The following is a 13,096-nucleotide window of genomic DNA, read 5'->3' as shown; positions in this document are numbered from 1 at the left end:
ATTTGACTTTATCCGCATTATATGCCGTGTAGTTTTTGCTTAGCGCTAGTTGGTTCGAGCCAGCGTCCCATAGACAGCCTAACCAATATGTAGTCCTATTAGGAATGCCTTCAATTCCGCAGACTGGTTGAAAAAAACTGCTAGGTGCCCGTCTATATATACGGTGACCATATTAACCAACGTAAAATGAAGGACATGTTTTTTCAAAATGATTTGGGAATACGTACATGCAACTTGTATTTCTAAAAGTACCTTACCCATATCGTAATTTAAATCAAATATTTACCAGTTAATTAACCGATTGCGAAAAATGAAGCCAAATCCTTTTCAAGGACTTCGCCATCTTTTGCTGCCAAAATGCGCTTACCTTGATTCATACTGCACGTCGAAGCCAGCACACAGTGGTTCAAAATTGGAATTTAATGTTCATAATTTACCGTAGTGTTAATTTTTAAATCAATTTTTACTAAAAACCAAACAAAAATTTATTTTGGTGAACATTTTTTTTTTTAAATTTCAAACATTTTTTTCTTTAATTTTTTCGTTTTGCGGAACCATACAATTGTTTTCAACTAGTCTTTGTTATGTAAGATTTATTAAGAGGAACAGGAGAAAAGATTTTCTTCAAAATTGCCACTTTTTCTGCATTTCGCACTAAAAAATTAATACAATCAAATAAAAATTCACAAATTTGGCTCAACTCGTCTCTTGCAAATATTATAAGCTTTCATAAAAATTAAGTGAAAAACATGAAAGCTCCAGTGAATTACGTACACTAAATGCCAGTTTTGAGCCACTAGGGTTTATTGTTTTCTTTCAGTGGAACTGGAAACTCAGCGTGCCACACGTTCCTAGGCACAACCTTCCCTGTGCTTTATAGATTGTGCAAAGATTACCTATTAAATAAAAACCCTTAAGTGGGGTGCGAAACGAACTGGCGAAGGTTTTCACTATATTTTATAAGGGAAATTTTTATTTTTCATATTTCGTGTTTTAAAATTTACCTCTGAAAAATGCAGAGCTGATTTAAAGGACAGTTTAAGAAATAAAGGATGAAAAGCGTGCTTAAAATAAAGGATTGTCCTTTAAAATAAAGGACGGATGGTCACCGTAGAAGCTAACTTCATGTTAGCAGCACAGATAGCCTACAACGAAATGACAATCAACTCAAACCTTAATTTAAACGTAGTATCTCATCTAGTATTTCATTTAAAAACATCTTTTGCAGCCGAGATGCCATTGACAGGCTTGTCGCATACAGAGGGTTGCAAATCTATTGGGTACCCGTCCACAAATGAATATAGTGTAATGAAATAGCAGATGACAAGCGCGCCACCAGTCTGACTGTCAAAACAGACAAACTACATTCATGGACCTTGTGTGTATAACGACGAGGGCATGATTCAGTAGTTCAGGGCTAGGTGGGCGTGATAAACTGCAAAAAAATGTGTGCAAAAACAGCGAAAGCAATTATACCTGCTTCTTGTTACGGCTATCACGGAAGGATTGTGGAGTTGTTAACGGATTGCTTACGGATCATGTCCTGGTAGCCGGACAGGTGCAAGAAGTTTCGTCAGGGGAAACCAGCAAATGATCGAACATGTTCTCTATTCCCAAGCATGAAAAAATGAACAAGCCGAAAACACGCAGAGGTCAGCTATCACTTTTCGGAGTTTCTTACAGGCCATGCGCGTTATCGAAAGCATTTAAACCGCTTCGGTCTCCCTTATGCCAAGTGTGCCAAGTGGATGAAAACGCGATGAAATACTTGACGGTAGTACCGGGGTGAACGGTATATGACGATAGAAGGTTTATTGGTTAAAGCCTTACAGTAACTGATTAGGCTTTTGTAGTTAAAAATTCAATGCTTTTGCAGCTCCAGCTCAGTGAAGAAACTAAACATGTAGCGATCAATTCCAAGTCCCTTATCCAACCGGCTACCATTTTTTGAATATGGCTTGAGGAATGCATATGTATGTAGTATTTTATTGTAAGCTGCCTGTAAATTATTTATTGAATGAGGGTTCCCAGACATCTTACGTGCTTAATGTCGAACGCACTCCTTTCACTGCACCGCTATTAAACATCGCTTGTAATTTCTTTCAGTTTATTTGCATATGATTCCCGCTATCTTTTTGAAAAAGGAATATTCCAGTTTTAGTGATTTTATCCATACATATAGCTCCAGTACCAATGAGGATACGAGCGCCATAAGTGCCGCCTGACCATCGATTTATATAAGGATCTTTTCAAGGTTTATCTTTGCACATAGACTAATAGCATAAACTTACGCTTAGGATTCCTTAGGAAATTGTAGACTTCAGTCTACGGCCATAAGCGCCCGCTCAAATGCCCTCAGGGATCTTAGAGCCGCAAGTGTACCTCTTTGTTGTGCGCGCCTGAACTTCTCTCTCCATAATGGAGGTACTACAGGTCGCCTTGCTGTATATATCAATCTTAAAGCCTTCTTCTAAAACTAATACTCTATGTATATCGTCTTTAGGGAACAAAACTAGTGGGAGCTACGAGCCTAACTTGTCCTTTTTGCTAGATGATAAGATCTTGCCTTTGACAAAGTGAAATTTAGGAGATACATACTACATATCCATGTCGTTGTCTTCGATGCAAAATAGTCTAGATCGCTAATATAAAATTAGCAGAAACTTCTTTAAATCAAGCTTAAGCTTTCAACTTCAAGATATAATAATAAATTTTTAAATTAGTAACATAGGGAATAAATATCCTTAGGGCTGCTTCAACTAAGTATACGGTCAAGGTTAAACATTAACTGAATTTGACAATTTTTGGTATCTAAGAATTTTGCACACCAATTTTTTTTGAAGTGAAACTTCTATAGCGCCGGTTGGTTTGTTGAGAGTAAATTGGCAAATTCAACGGAAATTTCACACGGAAATGGTGCTACGGAAATGCTTGGGGCTGAAACAAGTGCTTCTTGTGTGTATGCATATGGTATTAATTTAACAAAAGATTGATAATAAAAGTTTAAAGAATAACACTTAGAAACATACCAATACAAGAATGAAAGTAAAGGTAAGTACGAACATAGATAAAGAAAAGGATAAAGGCAAAGGTAAAAATAAAGACAAAAACAAAGATGCGTAAAGATAAAGGCAAAAATGAATATCAAGGTAAATTTAAACACTTTACTTGTATACGTAAGTGAAAAGGTGAAGGGGAATATCTAGATGAAGAAAATGATAAACATAAAAGTAAAAACAAAGATAAATATAAAGAAAAAGATGACGATGAGGACACCGATAAAAGTAAAGACGAAGATAGAGGAAGAAAGATTAAAATAAAGGTAATCATAGAGAAAAGGACATATGTAGATGGAGACACAGAGACTCAATCTGTGAATTATTTTGGTATTTTAGAGGTTTTCGGGATTCTCGGGACTTATCGATATAATAGTCGATATTTTTATCGGTTTTCTTTTATCGATTTCGTTATCGAAATCTTTATCGATAATATTATCTATTTCGCTATCGATATCTTCGGAACTTATCGATATAATAATCGTTATTTTAATCGATTTTGTAGTTGATAATTTCAACGACTTTGTTATCGAAATTTTTTATCGACATTGTTATTGGTATTGTTATCGATATTGTTATAGTTTTTGTTATTGATATTATTATCGATATTTTAATCGATTTTGCTATCGATTATTTATCGATTTTGTTATCGATATTTTAATTGATTTTGTTATCGATATTTTTATCCATTTTGTTATCGATATTTTCATCGACTTTGTTATCGATAGAGTATAATGATAACAATGAAGATAACGGAAAACAGAATAACATAAATGTAATTAGAATGAACAGGGGTAGAGGTAGACATCTAAGTAGAGAAAACACAAATATATAACGTTAAGCAAAAGCACGTACATATGTGTGTGTATGTACATATATTAGTTATGAGGCAAAATATATATGTAACGTAAGTTTCACTTCTCCAGTGTGGCCCAGGCGCACTTCCTTTTTTTCTCTGCAGGGTCATAAGCGCCCTTATGGCTATACATATGTAGGCATTCGGGCATTTGTCTGTTTAATAAAGATAGTGTCAGTTGTCAATTTGTTTGCTCAATTCATTGACACAAATATTACTACTGTAATTAGGCAGATATCCGCCGTACATTATTTTTGTCTAAATACATATGTATATGCAAGTACATACATATATACAGCGCCGGGCAAAAGTATAGGCACAGAGAATTTTTCTCAGTATCTGCAAAGTTTTTTATTCTAATTTATTTTCGATAGATTTTTATAAAAATATAGTTCTTCCTTTGTGCAAAACTTGGAAAAATTCAATAAATTTGCATACTAATTTGCAGCTTTCTAATAAGATTTTATAAAAAAATTCAAAGTATGCAGTTTTATAGCCCAACTAATTTTTGTAAAACAAAGTGCAAGCTAGAAGTAACTAAAAAATCGAGTCGCAATTTTTTTTCACTCAGGCTCTTTCGTATAAAGTATGTTCGACAATTATTTTTTGTATGTATAGAGAAAATGAGCAGCACCTTCAACTAAAAAAATTGCCAGAAATTAACGCGATTTTCTATATACTACATACTTAGAATTTTTCTAAAAAATCTGAAATGAAAGTTGGAAATTAGTATGCAAATTTATTGAATTTTGCTGAGTTTCGTACAAAGTTTAGAGATTTTCTTTTTATGTTTTTTGGTGAAGTACGAACAATAGTTTTATTAAAAAATATTGAAAATAAATTAGTATAAAAACTTTGCATATAAATATTGCGAAAAATTCTCTGCGCCTGTATTTTTGTCTGGCACTGTATATTTTTTCGTTCAGTTCATTTATGAAATCTTGTCTAGCCTGACGTGCATACATTTGTACAAGTTTGCATATTTATGTAAGTAAATATATTTGACAAAAGCGCGAGCATGTGATTAGACTAGTAACATTAAAGCTAAAAATAAAATTTTACTAGATGGATGTTTGTATGTGGTTATGATATATGTATGTCGACCTATGCGCGCATGCATGTAGGTACCCTGCAGTGAAAAGCTAAACCAGTATGCACAAATTCCAGTTCATGAACTATTATTTAAGGATAAAAGTCATACCTGTTCGTTATGAACCATAATTATACCAGTTCCGCGCAGAAAAAAGTAAACTAGTTGGTAGAAATTCTAGTTCGAAAACTGGTATTAAATGGGAGAGTCATACCAGTTCGTCATGGACTATAATTATACCAGTTCTCCGCAGTGAAACGCCAAACCAGCCAGTATAAATACTAGTTCATTAACCAGTATGTGATAAAGCGACGGCCTACCATCAGCGACATCTGTCTTTGAATAGGCATAACCAAAACTAAAACGTGGTTAATTACTTTCATCACAAATGTCGGCTGTCGAGTGGAGACTACCGATTCTGTTCTGAGATCTCAGGTTCTAGTGCGCGTGAAGTAAGTAAAGTAAAGTAAGTAAATTAATGTAAATAATTATTTCAATTTAAAATTAAATATAAAATAAATATTGTACATAAATTTAATTTGATTTGGAAAAAAACCTAAATACTCAAATACCATAAAAAATGAAAATAAATAATTTTTTGTTATTTTTAAAACAATAAATTTAAAAATTACACAAGAGATATAAATAAAAAAATAAACAAATTAAAAAATAAAAAATAAAAAATAAAAAAAAAGATTCGCTCACTGAGATTCGAACTCGGATCTCTTGATTTGGCGTGCCAAAGCTTTACTCTGTCGACCATTGCCACTGTTGCAGCGCCGCGAGCAAAATGCTCTACTTATGCTTTTCACGGGGGATGAATGGCAGTCTATCCCGTCAACTGGTATGATGCTACTAGTGTTTCTACTAGTAGCGTGCTGATGCAGGAGCGGACAATTGGCATCTCCTATGACACCACCATGTTAAAAATACCAGTCGCTAACATTGAAAAAGGATACAACGTGAACTAGTTGGGCTGAAACGCAAACTGGTAGCATTCTGGTTCACAACTGATAGCTTTCCCTACAGGGTATGTATGCATGTATGTTTGTATTTATGCATAGTAAATATTTTGATTTCTTATCAATTCAATTAGTAAATAGTTCTCAAGACAAAAATAGTTTACTCTAGGAACCTGGGAAAAAAATCTATTTGCATTTCGTGATTGTATGAACACTGTTTAAATACAGTGAGAATTAGTGTTTAACTGTAAAAAGTTCTAGGACTAATAGTAAGTGGTTTAAGATGGGATACTAATTATATCTTCGAATAGATACGTACATATGTACGTATATATACGAGGACAGATTAATAAGTGAGTAGCATTTTCAATTTACTGAGTAGATTTTATCACTTACTATCTGTTTATAGGCAACTATTAAAACCCGCAACCTCGTAGATTTTGACGACCTTTGCTGAATTCTGGTTTGGTCATACCAGCTTAATTGACGCCCAACATTCGGTCTGCCAAAAGTGGTCGTCGCGCCAGAAATCTTAGTTTTCAACTATGGAATGACATCGAGAATGAAGTTGGTTTTATATGGCTGGAAAAATAGGGACAACGGATATCAATGAGCAGTTATAAAAGTAGACATTTCTTTCCGCCGGGAAAGTAATGACCACCGTTTTTTTGGGATACACACGGCGATATTCACATTGATTACCTTGAAAAGGGTAAAGCTATCACAATACTTTTGAAGAAGAAGAGACTCTTCTTTATCCAACATTTTAGAAGTTTAGAGGTAAGAAATTTTAGCAATCAATAAACATTTTATCTTTATTTTAATATAAGTATATACATACCTTAATATTTCAAATCAACATTGCTATTTTAGTATTTTTTCTGAAATATAAGTATTCGGCTTAGTTGAACTTTTTTCAACCAATTAATTTTTCAATAGTAATGAAATGTATTAATTTTATTTTGTCACGTCATTACCTTTTTAAGCTTATTAAAACTAACATTTGAATGCGATAAAAAAAAAAATCGTGTACATGAATTTGTACATACGGTGGTGAAAATATAATTGGGCAGGAGATAAGTTAGCAAGTTTTGGCCATTTTTCTTTGTTTAAAAAATGTGTATTATTTTTTTTTATGAAATCATGCTTACTTCTAAAAAACATGTACATCAAAATTTCAAACGTTGTATAACATAAAAAAAAATCGACGAATTTTAAAAAATGTCCATAAATATTTGAAACCTTTTCAGCAGGTTTTTTAATTTTTTTTTGCAGTATGTAGCTTTGTAGCTAGGACTTGAGGCTCAGTTAGTCCGGACTAAACTCACGTAAGAAATCGTCAATGATTACTCAACACATCAACTTAGCCAGAAGCGAAAATATCTTGTTTTTGTATTTTCCTTTTCAGCTCATTTTCACTTGCCTCCTAAAAGCCACATCGAAAAATTCCTGAACAAAAATTTATTGCTTTGGCCAATAACTAGGTTACGTTACGTTAGGTAGACTAGCTACGCCTTTACCATCGATTTTTGGCAATTTTATGTTGACGCATTTTTCTCCATACAAATTACGTTTGACAAATTTTTTGTATGGGGAAAATTAGCAACACCTACCACAAAAAAAAAATCCCAAAAATCAACGGTAAGTTCCAGCTACTTTAAACTTGCACTTTATTATACTAAAATTTAATGGGATTTATTGTTGGTACAAGGAGCTACACTTTCATACAAAAGTAATAAACATTAAAGCGAAATAACCAAAGAATGCCAAAATGTGTCTTCCCTATTTATATTTTCGCCACTGTGGATACATAGTATATCTACATAATCATTTGTATGCATGTATGTAAACAGGTTTATACGCCCAAAAAAACGTATGTATATACATACTACTATACCTATTTATGCATATTTTTACAGTCATTGGCATGTTTTATTTTATTATTTTTCTCTTTTTCAAAAGCATTAACGTAGCTTAAATTATCACACTGGCCGCCGATGGCTCTTTGGTGTGTTGTCTCATGCAGCACGTGGCATGAAATGATAATTGGTTTTTAATATCTATCATTATTAATTAGGTATATGTATAATAAGAATTTTTAAATAAATAAATGTGCATATTTTATATGCAATTTCACAAAAGAAAGCAATCAAAAAAAGCAATGAAATAATCGCTGAGTAAATATGGTGGTTTGGGTTCAGACCAAGTGCTCAGGCGACGCTTCTACCAACCAACCAAATATAGAGATTTTATAAAGTTCATCGAATTCAGAAATTAATTAGAAATATACCAAGAGTTTTTATTCTCCTTCTTCTTCTCCGATGTAAACGCCTCAGCGATTTTGGCCAAGTTCAACAAAGCACGCCAGTCGTTTCTCTTCTGTGCCAGCTGACGTCAATTATAAGTGCCAAGTGAAGCCAAAAGTCGTTCTGCACTTGGTCCTTTCATCGCAGAGAGGATCTCCACTTGCTCTGCTACGAACACGGGCATGCTGAGTGACTTATAGAGTGTGGGTTTCGTACGTCGAGAGAGGACTTTATTCCTGAATTGCCAACTCAGTCCAAAGTAGCACTTGTTGGCAAGAGTGATTCTGCGTTGGTTTCGCATACTGATATTATTATTGGTGTTAATGCTGGTTCTCAAGTTAACGAAAGTCTCTACATTCTCGAAATTATAATTGTCAACAGTGACGTGAATGCCAAGGTGCGAATGGTTTGACTGTTTGTTTGATGACAGGAGATATTTCGTCTTGTCCTCGTTTACCACCAGACGCATTCGATTTGCCTCCTTAACCAACTTGGAAAAGGCAGAACACCTTGTTTGGTGACATTTTACCCAGCCGTATTAGTCTATCGGGGATACTAAATTCAGCCATCGCGGCATACAGACAGCTTCTTTTCCTGCTGTCGGATTTGAAGTCGACAAACAGATGGTGATTGTCGATCCTTTTCTCGCGAGTCCTTTCCATGATTTGTCGTATTGGGAATACCTGGTCTATGATGGATTTCGGTTTTTCCTTCTATAAACCCACATACTGTAAAATTTATTGAATTTTTATTATAGAGCTGAAGGAGAAGATTCTGGTATGTACATAAAATAAATAATAATATAAAATGGAAATTGAAGAAGATGTATGTAGATATTAATGACCCGCCAATCTATCAATCACATTCAACATTTAGCCAAAAATGGACGCTTCTCTGGACGAGATCCGTTTTCGATGGCAAGAGTTCAGCTGGCCTTAGCTCAACTTTGGTTGTAAAAAATTTAGGTAGAAATGAAAGTTTCAGTGTAAATACATATCGTGCACAAAAACTAGGATGCAGGTATTGTAAATGTTTTCGTCATTTTTAAAATGAAGAAATCGGAACTCCTTAAGAGATAAAATAAATGTGCCTGTTCATTTTCTCCAAAATTCATACAATTTAGTACTTTGAGCCAAAAAAGTTGTGTAGAAGGTGGGCGTCGTAGTAATAAATTATTTATTATTATTATCTTCAAAGTTGGAAAATTTTGGCTTAAACGAGCAGGGCTCAGCGAATTTCATCAAAAAATATAGTTTTTTTTTTTTTTAATTTGCGCCTGTTTTTCTACAATTACTGGACGGACGATAATGATATTTCGGATTTATGCTTTTGTCGTTAAAACCAGCGTTTGCTATGAATTTCATCAAAATCGGATAACATTTACTATTTCCGCCCACAAGAGCTGTGGGCGTGGCAGCGCGTTGAATTTTACCATTTTCCACATTTCTTCATTCCTAAGCGCCAAACAGCGCATATACGAAATTTCATCAAATTTCTAGTACGGTTACTACTTTTGGCCGCAGCTTATTTATATGGAGACGTCCCACTGTGCGATGGGTTTCAGTCTTTCACCGACCCTGTAACCTATGCTTAGAAGCCTGATCCCGTGGTAGTCGATGCGGATGGCGGGGATTGTAGTTTGGGCAGACACTTAAATTCCAATCATCGGACATTCGTTCATCTGACCACATTCTGCATAGAAGTTGAAGACCGTCAGCTCCAGCAGCTTTGTTATTTATCATCATCACATAAAACCAAAAATCCATTTCAATTTCGATTAAAAGAAATTTAAATGTTCGTTACTAGAACCTTTCATATTAGCAATGTTTAAAAAAATATTTCTAATAAATATTGCATAAGGTATTTAACTAAATATAGAAGACCAACGTCAAACAAATATTCGAGGCTAAATAAAATATTTGGATTAAAATATTGTCGGTGTCTGAAAGTTCCCTTACATACGTCGTAGACATAACTTAAATTTTACGAAACAAATTCAAGCTTAACATATTGCCAAAAACAAGTATAATATATAGGTAAATATATCATATTTTTAATACTAGACAGACTTGCGTATAATTTAAACTACACTGACGATTAAGTTGTTAAAAAAACACAAAAAGTATAAAAAGGGGATGAAATTAAATTAAACGCAAAATAATTTATTTGTTTACAAAATTTCACACGAGACATGCGCATGGCAGCATCGTGTGCCTATTAACCGGCCGGCCTGTCCGAAATACATACGATGGATGTGAATACCCGGGCCGCCCCGTAGAGTTCATAAATTATAGATCGTGTTTCGTGTTTTCTGGTTAAGGCACAGTCACCAATTACCCACTCACTACCTATGTCACTCATGCAATTACATACATACGTTGTTACCAAACAAAAGTGCATATGTCAAGCATCGCTGACAAGAGTGATTCGCATGCAAACGTTCTTATGTAAAAGAAAATTAATTTTCCAAACCAAGGCTGTAAACAGCAATTTCTTGAAATCATTACACGAGATAAAAAAGAAAATTTACGTTTCGTTTACAACGTGATCGTTTTATAATAAGTTAACAATTATTTTGATCGTAAATAAATGAGAAGGGGTCGCAAGACAATAGTTTCTGAGAGTTAAGTGATTTTGTGAATGCGATAGAATAAATTTTATCAATACGTAACTGTAGCACATGTTCAGCAGCGTGCATGCGTATACTACTTACTACATAAATGGGGGCCTAGAAGGGTTAAGTGAATGCAATGAAAGATAGTTAATATGTATGAGTAACTATAAAAAAATTAAATATTTTTATTAAAAAGGTAGGATGGCATGTAATACATATAAGGAAAAAGTAAATAAATAGAATTATGTAAGAGTATAATAAAATATGAAAAAATGATTAAAAATAATAAAAAAGTAAAACGAAAGAAAAAAATATACAAAATAAATTAGACTGAAATAAAATATTATAAAACGAAAAAATTAAGTAAATACAAAAACATATATAAAGCATAGGAAAAAATACATGAAATAAAAAATTATTAAACATATTATATAAATTTAAAAAAATAAATTATTTGAAAAATAAAACATCAAATAAAAGAAAATGAGAAACAAAATAATATAAAATAATATGAAATAAAAATACGAATAGAAAAAATTTGATAAAAAATAAATAAAAGCGTAAAAAATTAGAAACAAAATAAAATGAATTGAATTATTATAAAATAAAACCATAAATTAAAATAAGCTAATACAAAAATAGGAAAATAAATGTAAAAAAAAATTCAATCAACAATTTTATAAATTTTGTATAATATATTATAATATAAACTATATAAATGAAAAACAAAATAAAATATGATGGTATAATATTAAACAAAAAATAAAAACATAAAAAACTTCAAATTAAATGGAATATTATAAAATGAAAACAAGAAATATAGAAAACACAGAAAAAGAAAATACAAATTAAATGAATTAATATAAAACTAGGAAAAATTATTTATTTGAAAAATCAAATAAAATTTAAAACAAGAAAATATATAAACTAAAAAATTTCAAAAGAAAATGAAAAATATAAATAACATTTAAATATAAAAAACACAAAACTAAACAAAATACAAAAATAAAAACCAAAATTTAAAAAAATAATAATTAAGAAATTAAACAATAATTTAACGAAAAAAAAAATAAATGAAGTAAAATAAAATTAAGAAAGCATAAAAGCATATACTAAAATAAAAATAAACAAAATAAATACAAATTTAAATTTAAAGTAAAAATTAAAATTAAATGCGGAATAAAAAATTTATTAAAGGAAAAAGCAATAGAAGAAAAAATGTATAAAAAGGAAATAAAATATAAAATAATAAAAAAATAGATCAAGCAATGTAGTTAAAATTCAAAATTTTAAACAAATTAAAAATTTTACTTAAATGAAACAAGTAAGAAAGTCTAATTTCGGGCGGAGTCGAACATTAAATACCCGGCGCAAGTATTAAATATATGTTTTTCCACCTTTCCGAAAGCTACCGCTACACGATAAGCCGGGGTGTATAAATTTTAAGTAAATTAGCGTCCTTAAATTTCGAAATATTGCAGTTTCAAGCATTTCTGAAATTTACCGTTATATAATAAGCGGCCTCAATTTTAGTCCGCTTTCAATAATTTTCAACGTTTTTTTTTTATGTGGCAAGCACAATTACCATACCGAGTTTGGTACAAATTAGTAGAACGGTTAGCGAGATACATATATGTGATCATAAGTGGGCGGTGCAACGCCCATTTTCCAAAATTGTATCATAAACGTATTTCTTGGTTAAGAATTGTTGCAAGCATCAATTTTGAATAAATTAGCTTTAATATTTACTGATTTATCGAGGATTTTGTATTTTTCTAAATTACCGTTATATGGGATGTGGGCGTGGTCCGATTTTAAAAATTTTCGGCCATTTGGTATGTTGTACCGGGGCCAACAACTGTGCCAAGTTTGGAACAAATTGGTGCAGCGGTTACCAAGATATACACATGTAACCATAAGTGGGCGTGGCTACGCCCATTTGCCAAAATTTTTTAATATTCTTATTTTTCGTCTAAAACTCATTGTAAATGTCAATTTTGAGTGATTTATCTTCAGTAGTTACTAAAATATCGCACTTTTCGTATTTCTGAAAATTACCGTTGTATGGGAGGTAGGCGTGGTTATTGTCCGATTTCGCCCATTTTCAATACCATCCGTCCTATGCCCGAAAGAAGTACACGCACCAAGTTTCGTTAAGATATCTTAATTTTTACTCGAGTTATCGTGTGCACAGACGGACGGACGGACGGAC

Source organism: Rhagoletis pomonella, unplaced genomic scaffold (assembly GCF_013731165.1).
Source record: "Rhagoletis pomonella isolate Grant_MI unplaced genomic scaffold, Rhpom_1.0 Rhpom_scaffold_00001, whole genome shotgun sequence".
Classification (NCBI taxonomy): Eukaryota; Metazoa; Arthropoda; class Insecta; order Diptera; family Tephritidae; genus Rhagoletis; species Rhagoletis pomonella.
The sequence above is the reverse complement of the archived record's forward strand: the minus strand, read 5'-3'. Positions refer to the sequence as shown.